Source organism: Protopterus annectens, chromosome 4.part1 (assembly GCF_019279795.1).
Source record: "Protopterus annectens isolate FY-2018-M chromosome 4.part1, PAN1.0, whole genome shotgun sequence".
Lineage (NCBI taxonomy): Eukaryota > Metazoa > Chordata > Ceratodontiformes > Protopteridae > Protopterus > Protopterus annectens.
The window spans coordinates 835,412,526-835,433,952 of record NC_056734.1 but is presented as its reverse complement, the minus strand read 5'-3'; the positions used below and the strand labels follow the sequence as shown (position 1 = coordinate 835,433,952).

General features: G+C 37.8%; 1 protein-coding gene across 1 annotated transcript in view; it reads right to left on the bottom strand.

Moving 5' to 3' along the window:
* The window catches only part of WDR24 (WD repeat domain 24), a 640,974-nt gene that overhangs the window by 618,777 nt on the left and 770 nt on the right, over positions 1-21,427 (bottom strand). The gene's annotated exons all lie outside the window — the stretch shown is intronic.

Genomic DNA, 21,427 nt, shown 5'->3' with positions numbered 1-21,427 from the left:
GCTTTAAACCAGTTAAAACAAAGACATGAACTTAGGTTCATGAAAAGTGATAAATGGGGTAATATAGTTATAATGACCACTGTTCAGTGCAACAATGCTATGTTGAAACTGTTAAACAGTGAAGAATATTTGATGGTTGATATGAACTTTATTACAGGTTGTTATAAAAAAAATTATTCTATTTTATATGACTTACTGAGTGGTGAAATGGATTTAAAGATGTATAAGGTTTGTGTCATTGATAAACCGAAGGTTGGAGCTTTATTTGGCATACCTATAGTCCATAAGGATTTGGTAAATCCTCTTTTTAGGCCTACCATGTCTGTAGCACATTCAGTGACTGAAGGTATAGCATTAGTTGTAGATTCCCTTTTGAACCCCTTAGTACAACGAACCAAATCCTATATAAAAGATTCTTGAGATTTTTTAGACAAATTCAGAAGGTTTACAGATGGGTTTCATTATGACATGAACAAGTATATTATGATTACTGTTGATGTAATTTCATTATTCACTAACATACCGCATTTAGAAGGTGTAGAAGCTTTAAGACCATTTTTAACTAGGTGCACACCACCACACAATTCTCTCGTTAGCTTTTTATGCTGTTTAATGGAAATAGTTTTAGACAACAATTTTTTTCTGTTTGATGAACATTACTATAAAAAACTAAAGGGGGTGGCAATGGGCTCACCTGTTGGTCCAGCATATGCTAACACTGTTATGACAACTTGGGAAAGTACCATCTTAAAGGAATTAGAGAAAAAATACAATCTTGCTTTCTATGTACGTTTTATAGATGACTTGTTTTTCATTATGGAAGGTACGAATTTTACAGCTAACGAGTTCCTTACAGACATCAATCTCAAATCAGATTACTTGAAATTTAGTAAGGGAGAGTGTGGGCAAACTGTAAACTTCTTGGATGTTTCTTTGAAATGGGATGTTGACAACCAACAGTTCCTTAGTAAGATTCATAGGAAGGATACACCATCGTAGCTATCACCCCAATTACATTAAGAAAAACATGCCAAAGGGTCAATTCATACACTCTAGTCATATGACTACTTGTGATAGAGAATTGGAGACTGAATTCAACTTAATAATCCATATCTTTTCAGCCAGAGGTTATGATGAGAGTTATCCCAAGAATTTAAGTCAGGTAATAAAGGAAAATGTTGTACTAAGGGGTTCAAAAAGGAATCTATAACTAATGCTATACCTTTGGTCACTTTATATCCTCCTATTTTGACAGCTCCATTTTCTAACAAGCGACCCAATGAACACGGTAATAGGGTTTATTGCAATCTTAGTATGTCTGTTGATAGTTCAATTATAAGGGACCTTATTTGTAAGAATTGGAAAATATTGTAAGGGAATCCTGAGTTAATAAAAACTATAGGTTCCAAACCTAAGTTTATCAGAATGTTTACAACATAAAGAAACTGCAGGAACATGATACATATAGAACATTCATAGGTAATATTTCCAACAGAAAAGGAATGTTCAAATGTTTCAATTGTAATTTTTGCAGGTACATATCTGTGGGGCCATATATTTTGTCGGACCATATCAAATATACTATTAGTGTACCAGAGTATGTCACATGTAACACATCAGGGGTAGTGTACATTAGTCAATGCAATGGATGTGAAGCATTCTAAGTAGGGATGACCACACGTAAACTTAGAGAACGTATACGAGAACATATTTATGCCATCAAAGTAAGGGATAGTAAGAATGCTTATTTTAAACACACCACCGAATGCCCCAAATATAAAAAGTTTATGTTTTCTATATTAGAGGTAGGTAGTGTTGATTTGAGGGGAGGTGATTTCAAAAATTACCTTGAACAGAAAGAAACCTTATGGCAGATTAGACTAGATGCTGATAAGAGACCCGGTTTAAATGAGTCTATTAATATAAAGTATTTTTTTAAAAAATAGAAGATTGAAAGTGAAACACTTGCAGTAGTGTTATATTTTTTAAACAAAAGTTTATTTTAGGTTGTCTAAAGTTTGACCATTTAATGTTTAATTAAGTAATTAGTTAATTGATATGATTGTTTTAATTGTTTCATTGGGTATGTATAAATAACAGGGAACAGAGTTGATTTTTTTTTTTATTCTGAAGAAGTCTTTGACGAAAGCGGGAATAAAATTTGTATACGCTAATACATTTCAGTCTAAGTTTTTTCTGCAGCTTGGAGCTTATTCTAGTCATTAGACATTATTTGGACTTCCCTGCCTTCCTGCCTTCATTGTCTTTTTTGACCATTGGGGTCATATTTTAGTAGTATGTTTTTCTTCACACTGGTTTTATGTGTCGAGCTTTCTTCTGAAATAAATCCTGCTTAATACTTCTACGGAAATCCCACAAATCTTTCAGGACTGTCTTACCTTCCACAGAAATCTTCTTAAGCTTCTTAAGTCTTAAATCTTCTTAAGCTTAACATCTAAAAATCTAGCCATGGAAGCAGTAACTGTAAAGTTGGGGCTAACAAATTCTTGTACTTGGGATCCCAAAAAATAGAAGAGACTGTGGGTTTATCATTATGTAAAAACAAACATATCCATATCAATCAATCCTTCAATATGTAAATCAAGTAAATCTAAGTAAATCCGTCTATACGCTATATTTATCTTATTCCTGGATACCCTAGTGTATTTTCTATAATCTTGTAAAAGTTCCATCATCTTGGTTATGTATATTATACTATTCATTAATACAGTGCCACCTCCCTTGTCTGGTTTCATTACCCTTAAATATCTATTGTTCCTTAATTCGGCCAAGTCCCTCTCTGCTTTGGTTAAATGTGGGGAAACTTTATTCTTTGAAACTCCCTCCCTTAATTCCTTCTCAACCATAATCTTAACATCTTTTGAGTTGAGGGTGGCGGTCATGATTTCAAACACACATCTGTTAAATATATTCAAAAGTTCTTTGTGAAAAACAGAACCCTCTTGTTAATTATTAGGGTATCTTCAAACCCTTTGGTACAATGGCTAGGTTAATGCATTCCTTAAGATAAGAATTATCAATGTCCAATGTCCTGTATCCAAGTAAAGAATTATATAACTTTTTAACATTTGTCAGCATAAGAGTCAAAATGTTGTTCTTTATAGGTAGACTGGCCGTTAAAACTTAACTTCCTATTCAGCCAGCTACCGAAATCACTGTCATTATAATCGACACAGTCACCTTGTCTCTGCTCTTTCTGTCCATGTGGTTCACCTGTATCCTGCATCTCTGCAACACTGGAGCTAGCACTACAAATGTTCTTAAAAACTTTTAACCATTCTGGAGTTATTAGTAAATTATATTTATGTGTAGTATTTAAGTTTTAGTTATTTCAATTTTAATTTTTATGTATGCAACTACATTACACTTTAAAAGGAAAACCACAAGTAATGGTGAAGCACTGTGTCACTCAAAAAATACTTTAATCCACTGGTTTAGCGCTTTCAGCCCAAAATTTAGGCCTTCATCAGAACGAACTGTTAAAAAAACCTGTCCCATTTTTATAGCAACATCAGAACACATCAAACCAATCAGATCTGTTTTCTTAAAACTTAATATAAAATATATATAGGTCACTTGTACTATAGATATATATATATATATATATAGGTCACTTGTACTATCGAAAACACAATCCAGCGAAAGAACCTGCCTTTTGGATGCATGCAGGGCACCAAGGCTTAACAATGGTGTCAACTATAAAGCTGTGTTGAAAGGAAAAAGCCTATTATAATAAATGTAAATAGATTATATGCTTGTTAAAAATGAATGCATTATTTAGGATTTATTTTATATATATATATAAATATATATAAAGATATATATATATATATATATATATATATATATATATATATATATATATATATATATATTAGGTTTTAAGAAAATTGAGATATGATTGGTTTGATGTGTACTAATGAGGCTATAAAAATGAGACCATTTTTTTAACAGTTTGTTTTGATGAAGGCTTAATTTTTGGGCTGAAAGCACTAAACCAGTGGATTAAAGTCTTTTTTTGTGTGACAGTGCTTCACCATTACTTGTGGTTTTCCTTTTAATTTTACAAAAGTTACACAAGGGGTGAGACAAGTCGGCATTTTTTTCTTACATTACACTTTTTTACAACTGTTTGTTAGATTTACTGTTATGGTTTATGTTGAAATGCTTTTATTGGATTAATAATTCTCATTGGTGACTGTATCTACGGGGAAGGCTGCTTACTTGAAACTCTATTCCATATAAAGGAGTAAGATATCACTAGGGTTAATTTACATCTGAGGAAGTCTTGTTTCAGACAAAAATGCAGTGAATTGTTAGTGCATTAATGTTAATTTGTATTTTGCTTGTTGTACATTGGTGTATTTCGATTCCTTATGTTTTTACATCCCGGAATTGATGGTGGTCCTTCATTAGTGCCCATTTCTGTGATTATTAGTTTTTTGGGCACTTTTCTCCTCGTATTTTGGTATATTTAAACTTTTCATTGTGGCTGGTCTTTTAGAAAAATAACCCTTGAGAGTATTTCAATTTGGTGACACTGTGGCCGCTCCTGAAAGCCTTGCTGCATTGGTCAAACACCACCATTTGAATTATAATTAATTTTACTCTGTATAATTGAGTACCCTTATAAAACAGTCTTAGAGTAGCTGGCTGGTAGCAGTATAACTACTTTACAGTCTGGGCAAAAGGTAGCAGAGCTAGTAAATCTGTGCCAGCCTTTCATAGGTGTGTGTGTGTGTGTGTGTGTGTGTGTGTGTGTGTGTGTGTGTGTGTGTGTGTGAAAATCAAATCTCAAAAAGTGTGCGTCAGCTACTTGAACAGGGACAGACAGCACTGGTTTCACACAGGGTGGTGGAGGACTTGGAACTCTCAGCTGAGGATTCAAACTCTAAAACTGTGCCAGAGGGGAATCTTACTGCATGCCAAGAGAGACAGAGAGAGACAGAGAGAGAAACCCAGCCCTCAGACTGAATGTGCTCCCCGAGTGCTCTTAAGGGAAATTGTGCTTGGTGCAGAAATCTAGAAATACTGTGTGTATCTATTTTTGTTCCAAGTGAATGTCCCTTTCCAGAGTCGCTCCTTAATTACTGGCCCAGAACAGGGACATCACAACAAGGATGGCTTTTCCTTCCATACTAAGCTCAGGAGATGTATGCAGTTTTCACAGGCAGTTCCCGTTATGGTCATGGGTGTAAGCTTCAGCTGTTGAATTATGATCAACTCTTGCCCCTAGTTCCAAGAATGCATTTTACCACCTACAGTTTCGACCCATGTCTAAAAAGACCAGTACTGCCTGCATCAATGTGCTGGTATCAATTATATATCACCTCGTATCCTTTTCTTTGACTCATGAGTTTTTTCCATCTGTATTAAAAAGAGGTTTTGATGACCCCTAGCTTGAAGGGGTCTATGCTACATCCAGATAATTTAGATAGAATAGTACAATGGTAGAAATGGGGTGGTAGCTAGCTACTGGGAAGGTTGCTTACTTGAAACTCAATTCCATATAAAGGAGTAAACAATTCACAATCTGTTCCAGTTAGGTTTCTCCACCAAGGTAATGAATTCCTTCTTAATGTTGAGGACCAGTGCGGCTATTCTTTTCTGGTCCCATGTGATCACTCACTGGCATCAGATATGGCTAAACACTGCATCCTCCTGGATCACAAACAGATATATTGTTGTGCCTTCAGTAGTCTTCTGAACTGGTTTATCTCTCTCCTTACAAGATGTGCTCAGCAAGCAACATAAGGGCCAACTTCTTCCTCTTACAACCCTGTGACTTCTAGTGTCAAACTAAGTTCCACTGTGGGTCCACTGATGTTTTCCATATATACTGATATTACACCACATTCCAAATCTCTAACTTTAACATTCCACAAGCATTCTGGAAGTCCATTAACATGTTATTACAACCAGGGAAAGGCACACAGGCGACTCCACACTTGGAAACGCAACACAGTAGTATGACCAACCAATTTAATAACTATTTTACTGAAATAGTCAAATCTATAACCAGCAACCCAGCAAACCAAATCAAACCTCAGTCACAATGTCCACATTTGCCTAACCACTTCTCTTTCCAACCAGGCCCTACTGCCAGGATTAAAAAGCTTTTTCCAAAACTGACACCTGCCACATCTGCATTTGACAAACTCCCAAGTGACTACTTTAAAATGGCAGATGATGCCATACCTAATACCATCTCTATTCTGACAAATCAGTCCATCTCTGAAAATGTTATCCCATCCACATGGAAAAAGCATTTTATACTACCCATGTACAAAGTTGGCATCTCAATGAAACTCTCTAATTATAGACCAATAGCCATCCTACCACCACCACCCCCCCATCCAAGATACTGTAGAAATGCATACCTACTTAGCTTTTCAACTATTTAAATCAGAAAATCAGCCCACCTCACTACAGCACTACTACTGTTCTGCTTCATTTCACTGCTACTGTAAACACACAAAGAAATTATGGTAATTTAATCTCTATACTTTTTTTACACTTTTCTAAAGCCTGTGATACCATGTCACATGAAAAGCTCTTACTCCAACTCTCTTAATATTAGAATTGCTAATACCTCTCTAAATTGGTTTAACAGTTACCTATCCAACAGGGCACAGGCAGTCAAATGGAAGCATAACTCTTGCTTTCTTCACAGTAAAGTCCCACAGGGTTCTATAATAGGTTCCCTGCTCTTTAGTCCCTTTACTGAGGAACTGCATACTGCCAGCAAACAAGCCACTACAGTGCAGTACACTGACAACTTTATCCTGATCTGCTCAGCAAAAACACCAACAAAACTTCAACATATATCCAATCATGCATTCTCTATTAAACCTTGGTTAAACTACAACTCCTACTAAATCCCAATAAAACAAAATTAATATAATTTACTCCCAAACCTCTCAGAAAAACAAAAGACATTTTACCATCATCTCTGCTTACATTAAGTTTGAACAAGTTCACCAGACTAAACTCCTAGTTGCATCATTGATGACCAGTTGAAATTTGATAAACACAAAGGCCATAAAGTAAAACACCAGAAACTAGGCTCTTTATACAGAGTAAAATTATACCTCATTAACAGAAGCCAGAAAACTTATATCATCAGCTTACTTACTGTTTCTCTCCTGTAGGTTTCCCCAATTTTCAGTACCCTACAAGACACATTGCTGGTAAAGCTAGAATATGATAATAAAACCTTAGAATTTAACGCAAACCATCACTACTTCTCACACCACTGTCTAGCACTCAGGGAACTTAACTGGTTGGAACTAGTTCACTATATTTATCACAACTTGCTACTGGACACAAAAATCTTGCATAAGCCAGACAACTGTGCAACCATAAAACTCTATTCTCCTAAAAGAGAACCAAGATCAAAAGATAAATCTCTGTTCACCATAACCAAGTCTTACAATTCTTCAGGGGACCCCCTATACTTAAACAAATTTTCAACAATAAAACCAAAAATTAACACTGCAATGGCAGGGATCCACACCACGAAAATCTTTATTAGATAATTATACACGATTAAAGCTGTCGTTTCCGACCTCATTGGCGTTCTCGTCACTTACACCCTGGATTCCTGTTGTTCTCATAATCCTACTCGCGCTGAGCGTGACGTCACTTAAAGGGGACGAGTGGCGCTTTCTTTTTGAATTGACGCCTCTATTTTATTTTTGAATCTCGACTTGACACTGTTGGGCTCTTTTATAAGTTTTTGGTTGAATTTGGGAGCCTGCTTTTGGTATGGATTCGCTCGACGACATTCCAGCACTGTTTTCCCCTGTAAGGAAAGAAGAGATGCAACAAGTCCAATCTGAACTTGTAATACTAAAAGGGGAGCTCACAAGGTTAATAGAGCTCCTTACTCAACCAGAAGAACAAAATAGAGGCGTCAATTCAAAAAGAAAGTGCCACTCGTCCCCTTTAAGTGACGTCACGCTCAACGCAAGTAGGATTATGAGAACAACAGGAATCCAGGGTGTAAGTGAGGCGAACACCAACGAGGTCGGAAACGACAGCTTTAATCATGTATAATTATCTAATAAAGATTTTCGTGGTGTGGATCCCTGCCGTTGCAGTGTTAATTTGTGGTTTTATTTAGTGGACTTGACACTGTTTGGCTCTTTTATAAGTTATTGGTTAAATTTTAAACAATGGAACTCCATCCCTCTAGCAGAAAGTACAGATTTTTTTTCTTAAAGAAGTCACCCGAGATAAAAATTGTTCTGCTCCAGCATCTCACCAGGGTGACTGCCATAATACCAATATATTTCATCTCGTCTCTAGAACAAATCCTGACTATCTCTCAAAACAATCATTTTTCCTTCTACCACTCAATTATATTTTTACTACTTTTTTTTTTTTTTTTTTTTTTTTTTACACAAAAAAATTCCTATTATACCAAGGACCTATACTGAGACCACTACATTTCCATAAAGTAAACTCATTCCTGCCTGCAAAATGTGTCTCTAAGATCTTCTTATACGTATGTGATTCATATGTTAGATGGATTCCTGTACTGTATAGAATGTCAGACTTGTTTTTGCTTAATCTCTTTTGCAAAACTATATTATATATAGCTCTCCAATTTTTGTTTCAACTTGTATGATTGTTTTAATGATTATACAATATATGGAGCTTTCCTCCCTGGGCCTCCACTGAAAAGGGGTTCATTCTAAACCCAGTAAACAGAAGCAAAGTAAAACAAAATAACTCTCTTTTCATCATGAACATATGTTTATTACTTCTCCTTCCATCAGGAACATTCCATTTTGAACTTGGAAAGCATCCAAAATGTGGATGAATAGCAATCAATGGAATCTTAATACCTTTAAGACATTAAATGCGGCAATATATGCTACCCTGAAGAATTTCATCTTCCATCAACTCATTTTTATGGGGACGATAGGCTGGAATTTGCAAGCAAGTTTGAACATGTTGGCACTGCCCTAGTAGAGAGGATGACATCTGATTGCAACTAATACCCAGCAGACCCAAACAGTCATGCGTTCACCTATGAATATAACCCATATTAAGCTGTCACCTTCCCATCGGAACCTTTCAGTAACTGTGTATGCTTTACCTTTCATCTGGACAAACTAAAGGAACTTTAGGGCTGCCTAACTTGGAACCTGAATATCTTCAACTGGTATAGACCTCAGCAGCTTGGCTACATAAAGGTGCCTCTAGCAACCACAATATTTAAAAGCAGTTCTATAGAGTCTGCACTGGTTGCATGTTCAGCCTAGGATTATGTCTGTTGTGCAGTCTACCCTGATATTCAGTTCAGTCTAGGATCCATTATTGAAATTTTGTTTAAGTACAGGGAGTCCCCTGAAGAATTGTAAGACTTGGCTATGATGAACAGAGTTATCTTTTGATCTTAGTTCTCTTTTAGGGGGAATATAGTTTTATGATTTTTATGGTTGGACAGTTGTCTTATCAGTGCATAGCATGAGTTTCTCTCCCAACTGAAAGGACTCTTGGTTCTCTATAGGCTGGCTAGGCCCTGGCATTCACAAATGCTTCTACAATGTAACCGGAAGCCTCTAGAAATCAATTTTACTACCAGGCCTCACACTTCTGAAATTTCCTACCCTAATGGGTAACAGTGTCTCTCACTAGCCACCACTAAGTCATTCGTCAAAATACACTGCTTAGCCTGGCCTTCAAACAGTTTTGATCACAATCCACCTGGTTATTCAGTTTTGTAGCGTTCATTTTCTTTTAATTCACTACTATGCAATAAAATATAAGCCCTACTGTGTTTTATGGTGAAAAACAACCTCATAAACAAATCCAAGTTTGATTAGACCATAAAAATTCCCAAGGTATACTCAGTATTTTCCTAATGGGTACTGTCCAAACCAGGTTTGTCTTCTCCCACTGTGCATCTCTTCGTATCTCTCTCTCTCTCTCTGACATCTTTTCCACTATACACTGACTCACTCCCATCTCAATCAGTCATGCCTGTGTGCTTCAGTAAGATGGCTGCTACATTTCCATGTGTATATACCCTTTTACCATTACCTCCGATTCCTTTCCTCCTGGTTATGCTTTGTACAATAAAATATATATTTGCTTACTGGGACAGTACACTTATCACAACTGACCATTTGTAGGTCCAGCTTGAGTGAAATAAAGAAAAAAGTGCAATAGAGAGACAGTAAATTGAACATATCAAAAATAAAACAGAAAGTAACAATTAACCAATGCAATAACTATTATGAGAGAAGTGAGCATTTTCCATGACAACGATTCAGCTTTACATCATGGTAGAAATGCTGTGGGTTAATGAGAGTCGGGGTAGAGAAGGGTGAAGCTAAGAGAAGTTTGTAGTTGAGACAGAGCAAGTCTAGAGGTTAAGAGGCCCTTTAGTGGTGTGGCATGTACAGTTTAACTTGTTGTGGAGAATTTTTTTTAAGTTCAACTCTGAAGTTGGGGAAGGAGGAATTGTAGTTCCTTTATTTGGGGATTGTCTGGGAGAAGCATCCAAGACTGTAGTGTTGTGTGCTTAGCATAAAGTTAAGCAGCTAGCAGGGGAGAAGTCTGAAGACGACAGAGCTTAGTAGCAGGTCTGCTCTGAGGTGCACTGGGAGACATTTGGCTTTTTGCTGGTGAGAAAGTGATCATGAGAGGGTTAGTGATGAAACAATAGTCTGGAGTGTAGAGGAGTTTTAGAGGCTGTTGCTGCTACATGGTAGTCCATAGAGAAAAAATGTCAAGACCTTTCCCTAGTTCACACACCTCTTCTTTATGCATGTTCCCTCATGTACTCAGATTCATAAATATTCCAAACTCACTGAGCCCAATGACCATTCATGTCATACTAGTACCCAATGACCATTCATGTCATGCTAGTACCCTATCTCATTCTGCACCTCCTTTCTCCAGGACAGCAATATCAGTTAATCCTGGAGTACATCTGTGGATACCCTAGAACACCAAAAAGGAAAAAAACTAAGGGTAATGCTGCTCAATGCCAGAAGTCTCACTCTCAAGATGCACGCACTCGAGGCCCTTCTCAATATGGAGAACATCGATGTCTGTGCTGTGACAGAAACCTGGTTCAAGGCTCCTGAGAGCACCCCAGCACTAACAGGTTTCACCTCATATCATGTGTTCCGGCCCCAAAATCCGGACAACACCAAGAAAGGAGGGGGGGGTGCCCATATTCATAAAGGACACCCACACCTCAAGGTTGGTGGCAACGCACGATGCATCGGAGACCATCCAGGTGCAATTAACCATAGGCAAGACTGCTCTGCAATTTGTAGCATGTTACAGGCCACCCTCTCAAACTCAGGAACCTCACATGGCCTTCCTGAAAACATTGGAGGATAAATGTATCTCCAAACACCATCATACTAGGTGACTTCAACTACCCTAATATAGACTGGGAACACTACTCAAGCCCGAACACTCTAACCCAAAGATTCCTGGAGTTCATAAACTCAAATGCCATGGAACAACTAGTCACCATCCCCACAAGAGGAGAAAACATACTTGATCTCATCATCACGAACATGGGATCAAAATGTTCAACACCGGAAGTATACCCCTCACTGGTGAGATCAGATCATAAACTAATCTCACTGGAGGTCCTCATCCCGCCCCCACCTGAAACAAAAAAGACCACAGTGAAAAACTTCTCAAAAGCCGATTTCACACTTCTAAAAACTAGTGTGGTCTCCTTTAAGGCCCCTGAGCCAGTGGTAAACATCACTCAAACCGCTGAATCACTTACAAATGCCTTCTACCAGCACCTACAGGACTGCATGGAGCAGGCAATCCCAAACAAAACTAAGACTCTCTGTACCAAAGGCAAGCGTCCAGTCTGGTGGACCCCAGCCATAAACAAGCTCTACAACAAAAGGAGGAAGCTACTACAAGATAGAGCAAAATCCTTGAAAGGTAAGACACCTTTGATCATTATAAGTAAAAAACTAAGAGCTCTCATAAAATCATCCAAGGCAAATTTTGAGAGAAAAATCGCCAAGGACTCTAAAGACAATCATAAGGCCTTCTTTAGCTATGTTAGAAACCTAGGAGGAAACTCCCAGGTTTGCTCAGAATTAGTTCAAAATGATGTGAAAATTACTGAACCTACACACATTGCTAACATACTGGCTGACAGGTTCAGTGCAAACTTCTCCCCCCCCCTCCCCCACAAAAGGAGAGATATCTATTCCAGAGGATTGTAGCCCCCCAAACATCTCCAACGCCCAGGTGAGAACTGCCCTCACTAAGGCAAAAAACACAGCATCCATGGGACCGGATGGTGTCCCCGGCTGTGTGCTTCATGAACTCAACGAGGAATTAAACCCACAGTTAGGACAGCTGTTTAATCTTAGCCTCACCTCAGGATACGTACCCAAGTGAGTGGCGCATGGCGACTGTGGTCCCACTTCATAAGGGCGGTGCCTCCACAGACCCTGGAAATTACCGCCCCATTAGCTTGACAAGCCTTATCTGCAAAGCCATGGAGAGGATCATAATGGAACTCATAAATAAAGACATAGGGAACTTGCAGACTTTGGATCCAACCCAGTTTGGCTTTGTCAAAGGCAGATCCTGCCTCTTAAACTTGGTTGACTTTTTCGAGACAGTCACCAAGGCCATTGATGAGGGAAAGGCAGTCCATACAGCCTACCTCGACCTGGCAAAGGCCTTCGACACAATACCCCACTCAGGTATAATCGAAAAACTCATCAGCTTGAATGTAAACCCATACATCACAAGATGGGTTGCAAACTGGCTAAGTGACAGAACCCACAGGGTCAGAGTTGCTGGAGCCATGTCAGACTCAAAGCCTGTCACAAGTGGTGTCCCACAGGGCTCAGTCCTGGGTCCACTCTTGTTCGGCATCTACTTTTCTGAAGTACAAGCAAACACAGGAGGGTTATGGCTGACAAAGTTTGCAGATGACTGCAAACTGGGCGCCATAGTGGAAAACACATCTGACACAGATATCCTCCAGAAGGGCCTCACAGCATCGGATAACTGGTGCCAGAGCCATGGCCTGAAGTTAAACGCCAAAAAATGCATAGTCATACCCTTCGGGAAAAACAAGGTTACCCCTAGCTACCATATAGGTGGCAATCCACTGAGCACAGAAAAAGTCATCAGGGATCTGGGGACCCAAGTTGACAGTAGCCTTTCGTTTGACACTCATGTTGCTAAAGTAGTTAGGAAAACCTTCTATATTGCCCACCTGATCATGAAGGGATTCACATCTAGATCAAGGGAGGTCATCGTCCCCCTGTACTCATCACTCATTAGACCTATGATTGAGTACAATGCCCCGTTCGAATGTATCTGACCAGACACCTGCTGCAGCTTGAAAGGCCCCAAAAGTTCCTCACCAAAAGGATAAAGGGTCTCAAAAATATGTCTTATGCTGCCCGACTGAAAGAACTCCAGCTCTATTCAGTCTCATACCGCTTGCTCAGAGGTGACCTGTGCCTGACATATAAGGCCATGTCAAACCCAGATTTGATGAATATGCTTCACCTCAAAAATCTAGATCCCTCAGAACCACAAGGGCGGAGACTTAAACCTTGACACGGTTATAAATAGAACGTGCTGGAGGGACAGATTCATTACCCAGAGACTCCCTATGCTGTGGAACAAAATCCCGGTACATGTGAGGCAGAGCACATCGCTGGCCTTGTTCAAGAGGAATCTTGACCAATGGATGGGAGATCGCAGATATACCCCAGGGATTACTTCAGTGTCACTGCTTGACAGAGGCACAGAAAAATGATAGGCATAGTTTTTATTCAAACTAAAGGGGTGGTGAAAGCCACATAACTATGGGCTAGGCTTATAAATGCCCTTGGGCAGATAGCCTAGTATGAACCTATGAACCTATGAACCCACCTAGTCATCTAGTTTATGTTTAAAAGATAGTGAATCAGACTGCTTAACATATAGGGCAAGTTTATTCCAGAGATCAGGGAGACACTGGGATATAAACCTGTCCCTCCATTATGTTATTTATTTGTCAATGAAGATTTAGGTCACCATTTCTACTATTGGTGGAGATACTGGACTTGCAGAGAAACAGGAGGTCCAGAGCAATCGGGACTGTAACAGTGAGGCAAGTGATAGAGTTCTCCCCTCAAAAGTGTACGACACTGAATAAAGGGATAGAGTTTCTAGCCTCGCTTAGTAGCTCAGGGACTTTAGGCCTGTGATCTTACCGTTTATGAACCTTTGGGATTTTTCAGGTGTTTGACATCCAATTAGAAACAATTCTAAACACCTGCAAGCAATATAAAGTAAAAATAATAATCACCAGAAAAGCTACAAAAAAACAGAGTGCTCAGCAACATAGTAACTATCAAACAAGTTTATGGCTGTGGCAGTGTCAACCAGAAACAACAAACTTCATCAGAATAGCATACATAATCACCAATCCAGCTGACATAAGAAAAAGGTAAATCACTTGGCGAAAAGTAAAGATCAGATTATTTCTACAAAAAAAAAAAAAAAAAAATACTTTGTTACGCAGGCTGAAGGGGACAGCCCCACACCCAAAGCCCTTCATATAATCTTGTAAATTTCACTCCAGTACGCCCTCCATTTAAAACTGCTGTAAGGGAGACAGCCTTCTCTAGACTGGGAACTGCTACCACCTGCCTACAGACATAAAAAAAAATAGAAACCATTAAAAGTTTCAAAAGATGCACTTAAAAAGCATTTCTTTATGGAATCTAACTCCTCTCAATGTGGCATCTTACATACAAATATTTCACTTGATTTTATGTATTATATGTACGATTGCACTGTATTTTATTCATGTCTAGTTTTGCATGTTATATACATTTTTTTCAGTGCACACTAACTGAATCTTTTAATGTTATGCTATCAACATTCAGTCTTACTACATTTTTAAATTTATGTCCACATTTTGTACACAATACTGTTAACTGAAAGACTGCAATGTATTTTCTGCTCTGAGCTCAGGTCATGGCTGAAAATTGTCAACAGACCAGTAAGTAAGTAGGTAAATAAATAAATTTCAATGAAAGTATCTACTGATCTCTTTAGACTACACAAATCCTATATATCCAGCTCCAGAGCAGGAAAAAAAGAGAGAGAGAGAGTGATGCAAATTTATGAGAGCAGCAGCAGGATCCGCTGGGGATGAAATGGAGGCCCACTGTATCATGTTGCACTTATTAAAGATGAATAAGCAGCTAAAGGAAGTTCAGAAATGTACAGACACATGGATGCAGATACTGAAAAACAGGTCACCATAACAGGATGGCCAGAACAGATGTTAGCACTCAAAAAAGAAGCAGATTTAACTTTCAATTAAAGAAGCTAGCTATATACAATATCTAGAATTTAAAAGAAGTAGACAACTAGAACCCAACAAACTGAAAACATATATGTTGAGAGGAATTCATGAATCATATCTGGGAACTGAGCTTGTGATGTTCTAATATTGCCATACCGATATAACAAGTCCTAAACAGTGCCGAGAGGATTATGGATTACAGATGGAGTAGACTTGTTTCACTGTCAAGAATCAATACATCTAATCTGTGTACTATTTCCTGAAGACATGATCTTACCAGATACTCTAAGTAAAACTATCAATAATGTTCTGAAAGTTGTATTTTTGAAAATGAAATTTCAGATGCTTCTGTATAGTAAAATGGTGTAAAGTATACAATCTCAGAATGTAAAAGATGTTCAGAACAATAGGGGTTTCAAACATTTATCTCACTATTCTTACTCATACCTCTCAACCACTTAGCACATGAGATCTGGATAAAGCCTAAAATAATGTGTCAAAGACCCCAAATTAGGGACACATTTTAAAAATTGCTCTTATAAATTTAGAAAGTTGCTAGAATTACAGTGTTTGTGTTGACATACATTTTCTGTAGGATATAAAGTCTAAAACTCAAATGTATGTCATTATTTAGCAAATTCGGTCCTCAGTAATTTGTCAGAAAACCACAAATTATAACAGATGCAGACCAAAAATACAAGGCAAAGTGGACATTCTGCAGAAATCTGGAACATTGAGAGGTATGCCCTCAACCCAACAAGTAAAGTGGAATAAGTCATAGCTGTCAGACAGGTCAACAAGAAATTAGAAATATCTGACACTGTAATGAAACTGTCATCTGCAGTTACTGGTGTACAGATATACCTTACTGCAACTTGCTGGCCTCACCAGCTCATCTACTTATGGGTAACAGATAAGCAAGAGTCCTACATCAACATCAAAGCTACTGTTAACACCAGAGAACCACCACCAATTAACAAGGAATTAAACAGAACCAGTCAAGACAAACATTGCAAGGCATCTGTCATCTTTAAAGGAGGGAGAGGCAAGTTGAGCCAGTACGGTTCTAAAGAAGGAAACGGAGATTTATGTTAAAGCAATGAAATCATCCAAGGTCATTACAGAAAAACATGAGACACCTGCTCAAGATAAATCTACTTTACATAGAGCAACTGGTGCAAACTGATTCTTCAAGAAATGTTGTAGAATCAAGAGAAGTAAAAATATTCTCAAAACAGATGTACAATTGTCCCATGAATCGTTCAAAAGAAATGATAAAGCAAAAAGTAGCCCAAAGGAACTCTTAAGACATTTCATCAAAATCCAGAATAACCAGGATGCCAGAAGTGTCATACAAAAGAATGAAAAAATGTTGCACAGATTAAAATGTGCATTAATAAAGTCTGAATCTTTACATCACCACTTTACTGAGGACATAATATATGCTCTTAGTGAAGAGTGCAGTATGTATTAACTGTTACTTCATAATTATTAAAAGGCACAGGGTCTATTATTTATTAAAGGGAAATGTGACATGCAGCATGTTGATACAAGGGTCTGACACCTGAAGTACATACAGAATATAATCATGAAATCTAAATTTAGTACATATTGCACAGATGCATAGCAAAAGCTCATGAAGATGGCAGTCTATTAATGTCCATATGGTTCCTGAGCATCCTGACTTCATCAAGTATTACAGAATCAACAAGGAACAGAACAGTAGAGCCAGAGCTCAGAGATATAAAAGCAAATGGGAATTAATTGAAATACTGACCATAACCACTTCAGCCTAATGTGCTTGAAAGATTGAGATTTGACCCTAACCAGGAAAGAAGAGTTCATGGATGTAAACATAAAGGACACAATAAGCCATTAATTATCACGTCACTCTGTGGTTTACAGATAGGGAAGACATAAAAATAAAAAGATGAGCGCTAGATTTCTGAGAAGTGGGCTGTGCTGAACTAAAGGAGATGGTCAATGAGGCGCTACAGGACTGGCAGGAAACTAAAGAAGTAAATATGCTATGGAAGTAGATCTGGTCGGAATTACTCATGTAAAGGGCAGCAGTACACAACAGACAAAAGGATAAAGAGAAGGTGGTCAGCTTCACTGTAATTGAGTGTAACACTCAATCAGGACAAAAAAAGATACATCACACAAACAAATGAGAAAGAAGACCGAAAGGTGGAAAAGGCAAAACACAACAAAGCAGAAGACAGGTTCTACTAGCCATTCAATCTTCAGAGATTTCACAATCTGTAAGAACTACAGAACATTCTGGTGTGAGCATTTTTTCTTCAAAAAGAATCAGGTGATCAGACAGTGTTAAGAAGTAAAACCAAAGTCTGCAATCAGTCCAATTCAAGTTTTACTTGTTAACTAACCTAACTGGGTAACTAAACAAAGTCAATTTACACACACATCACTATATTACCACTTAACTGTTACCACTGTAGGACAGACAATTCCAAGATCAGTGGTGCAAGCCGATAAACAAATGTAAACAAAGTTGCAGTAACTTGGGGATAGAGTAATAAATGACTGTTTAACAGTGATGACTTCAAAGTTGGTGTTTACACATTTTTGTTCATTACATTTGCACTCATTTGCAAGTCTACCCTATGGACACACCAGTAGTATAACTGCATTAAAAATACAATTTACCGTCAGAAAGTACACAAAACAAATGTAGAAGACATTCCTCACAGAAAGGAATAACCCAGTAACCTTACCAAATTAAATACAGTAAAAGATGTATATGTTTAGAGAAGGGTCAACAGGCAAACCAGAAAAGCATGTCTAAAGTTCTTACTGTCGAAATGACCTAAACTTTACATAGAACACCAGAGGGTAATGCAGACACTTCCTCCACTGGGCTTGTTGTGTGAAGATCCCTCCCCCCCCGAAAACTAACTTAGCATAAAAAAGTTTACAAACTTGTTATTTTAAGAGAAATCTCATATTGTTATAGTTTTCCGAATACTTAGCTTGCTCACTCCACCTCCACTTTCCTAACAAACAAACAAAAACTACTACCTGCTTACTTGCTAATCCATGTTTCTACCTCTGGCCTAACTGCTCCCTTGGTCAGTAGCTTCATCACCTACTTCTTCACCTTCATCTTAGTCCAAGGTACTGAGCAGCCCTTTTTTTTTCAAGGTCCTCAATTTCTTTTCTTCTGTAATAGCACTTTGAACCCTTACTGCCTCACCTCTTTCCTTTGTAGCACTTAATTTACACCACTGCTGCTGTGGTTAAGGGTCTATATTATAACATCGAAAGCTCAAAATTTCAAATGTTACAATATCGAACCATTTCAGTCAAACAATCATAACATCGAACACTCAGAACAGCGAATTTTTTCCCAGGGAAAAAATTCGCTGTTCCAAGAAACATATATATACACACACACACAAACACACACACACACACACACACACACACACAACAAAACAACTTCAATCCACAAACATACACTTAAAATCCTACATCTAACCCTACACTAAACTGTACATACACTACTATCTATCCACTTACCTTAACCCAAACCCTATGGTCTGTAACTCTCACACACTCACCTGCTCCCTAACCCTAACTCACTTAACCCGCCCCTAACCCTACAGTCTGTCACTATCGCACACTCACCTCACCTGTGCCCTAACCCTAACTCACTTAACCTGCCCCTAACCCTGAAGTCTGTCACTACTGCACACTCACCTCATCCGCACCCTAACCCTAAAGTCCCTAACTACCACACACTCACCTTATCCCAGTCTGTTTGCTCACTTACCTTAACCCAGTCCGTAACCATCGCACCACACTTACCTGAACCCAATCCATAACCTCCGTTTGCTCACTTCCCTAAACCTGGTCCATAACCATCGCACCACAGTGCTGTAAATAGCGAAGCCACGGAACGGACCACTGAAATCTTACCCTAGGTAAAATTTTGATGTTCCGAGGCTTCGCTATTGTCAGCTTTTGCTCTAAAGTGTTCGATATTGTAACATTCAAAGTTTTTAAACTTCAATGTTATAATATAGACCCTGTGGTCAACACTCAATTTCCCTTAGGTCTGCTTCACCAATATTACTACTGTAAATTACTGGGACAACCACATCTTGTATCTTAATCTGTTTCCTATATTAAACTGCCTTTTTTTGTAACATCCTACCATTCAAAAGTGAATCAAGCATATACTATATGTGCTGTTGCTACTACTTACCTAACTCAGTTTTAATAACCTGCTGCATAGAGCATTGTTTATATGTGTAATGTTCCCATGTGCCTCAACTATAAAGGTCCCCACCATCCTAATTAGCAAAGTAAATGCAAAAGTCTTTCAATGCACATCTATTTATCAACTTTCACTTAAATATAAAGGGAATGCAGTGCAACTAAACGCTCCAGTTTAGGTAACGCTGCTTACTAGCCAAACAGAAGTGTGATTTAAGAGAACACAGTAAAATACTGATCTAATTAAGTAACATTTTCTGTGCTGCACAGCAAGCATAGGTAGTCACAATACATCTCAAGTGTGCCACATTATGAGGAATGTTCCAAATTTTGAGTCTTAAAAAAGTCCATGTTCCACATAATTCCACTTTGAAAGGGTCTGTTACACATTTAGAGTTAAAAATTGTTTAAATTGCTTAAAGATCATATGCAATTTTTTTCCATTTCTTTTTGTTGTAACCATGCTCTCATTATGAGAAGTGGGCTTTCAGATTCTAAAATTAAAAATAGGTCTTTCTTTACAAACTTCAGTAGAGCTATCCTTAAGTATAATAAAGCTGAGTTTGTATTTATTATGTAGTAGCAGCTGTCCAGTTGCTTCCCGATTCCATGCCATGTGACATAGAATTCTGATTATGTAATTGTTAGCACAATCCCTTTGCAGTACATAGACGTTTTCTGCACTCTATAGCAGATTTCTGCACATAAATACAACACAGTCAGTCTACAGCAGATTTCAGGACATAAATAAAACAGTCAGATTGTAAATCAATAAATAAATGCAATTATATTCAAATAAAAGCAAATTAGAACAGATTTCCTTGTAAAGTGTATAATGCTTGGCATGCAGTATAGTAACACATATGTAACATTAGTAGTAGAGAAAACTACGAGAATGACAATTATATCAATGGCAGCCCTACAGTAAAGGATGTTTATGTTACATGTTAAGGGATTAGATTAAGGTATTAGCACTGGAATGAAAACGTTTGGAATATTCTGTGAATCTATGAAAATTATAACTAGGGTTATGCAAATTATCTTCCTAAAAATTAGCCCATGACAGAAAATTATTAGTGTTACTATGATGTATGCAATTACACTCTTTACAAAGAATCTTATTTTTGTTATAATTCGCTTATAGTCGACTGCATTTACTTGATTTATTGCGTTATTTGTTGTGTTGCAATGATGTGCTGCAATCTGCTATAGACTACACAAAACATCTACCCACTACAAACTGTCCAACTGTTTTTGCTAAAAAAACACATCATCGGCTTTCTAAGTCACGTGCCATGGAATCAGGAAGTAACTTGAGAGCTGCTTATCCTTAAGAAAATACAAATAAAAGTTTACTATACTTAATAAACAGTTCCGCTGAACTGAATAATGTATAAACGATTTATTTTAGAATCACTAAGTCCACTTGACACTACGAGAGCATGATTACAGCAAAAATAAATGGTCACAAGAATCCTTGTTCATGATCTTTACCAAACACCCATGCCTATTAAATAACGCCAAATCACATTTTAATTCATCAAAAACATTTTCAAGAATTATACAGTTTAACCATCACGTGAGGTTTCTAGTTTAAGTTGCTAGAAAGCGTTCCACGTTGTATTGTTCCACAATGTAAGAAGCACACCTCTCAACTGTCCAGATTTTTGCAGAATGTCCAGAACTGCGGCTCTTATTTCTGGTCTGTTCCTCATAATATTTGTGTTTGTTTGGCAAATCACTAGGATGATCTGGTGATTGAAGTCACCACATAATGACATTCACTTGTGTTTCAGACTTCATATCCTTCAGAAAATGTATGTTAAAACAAAC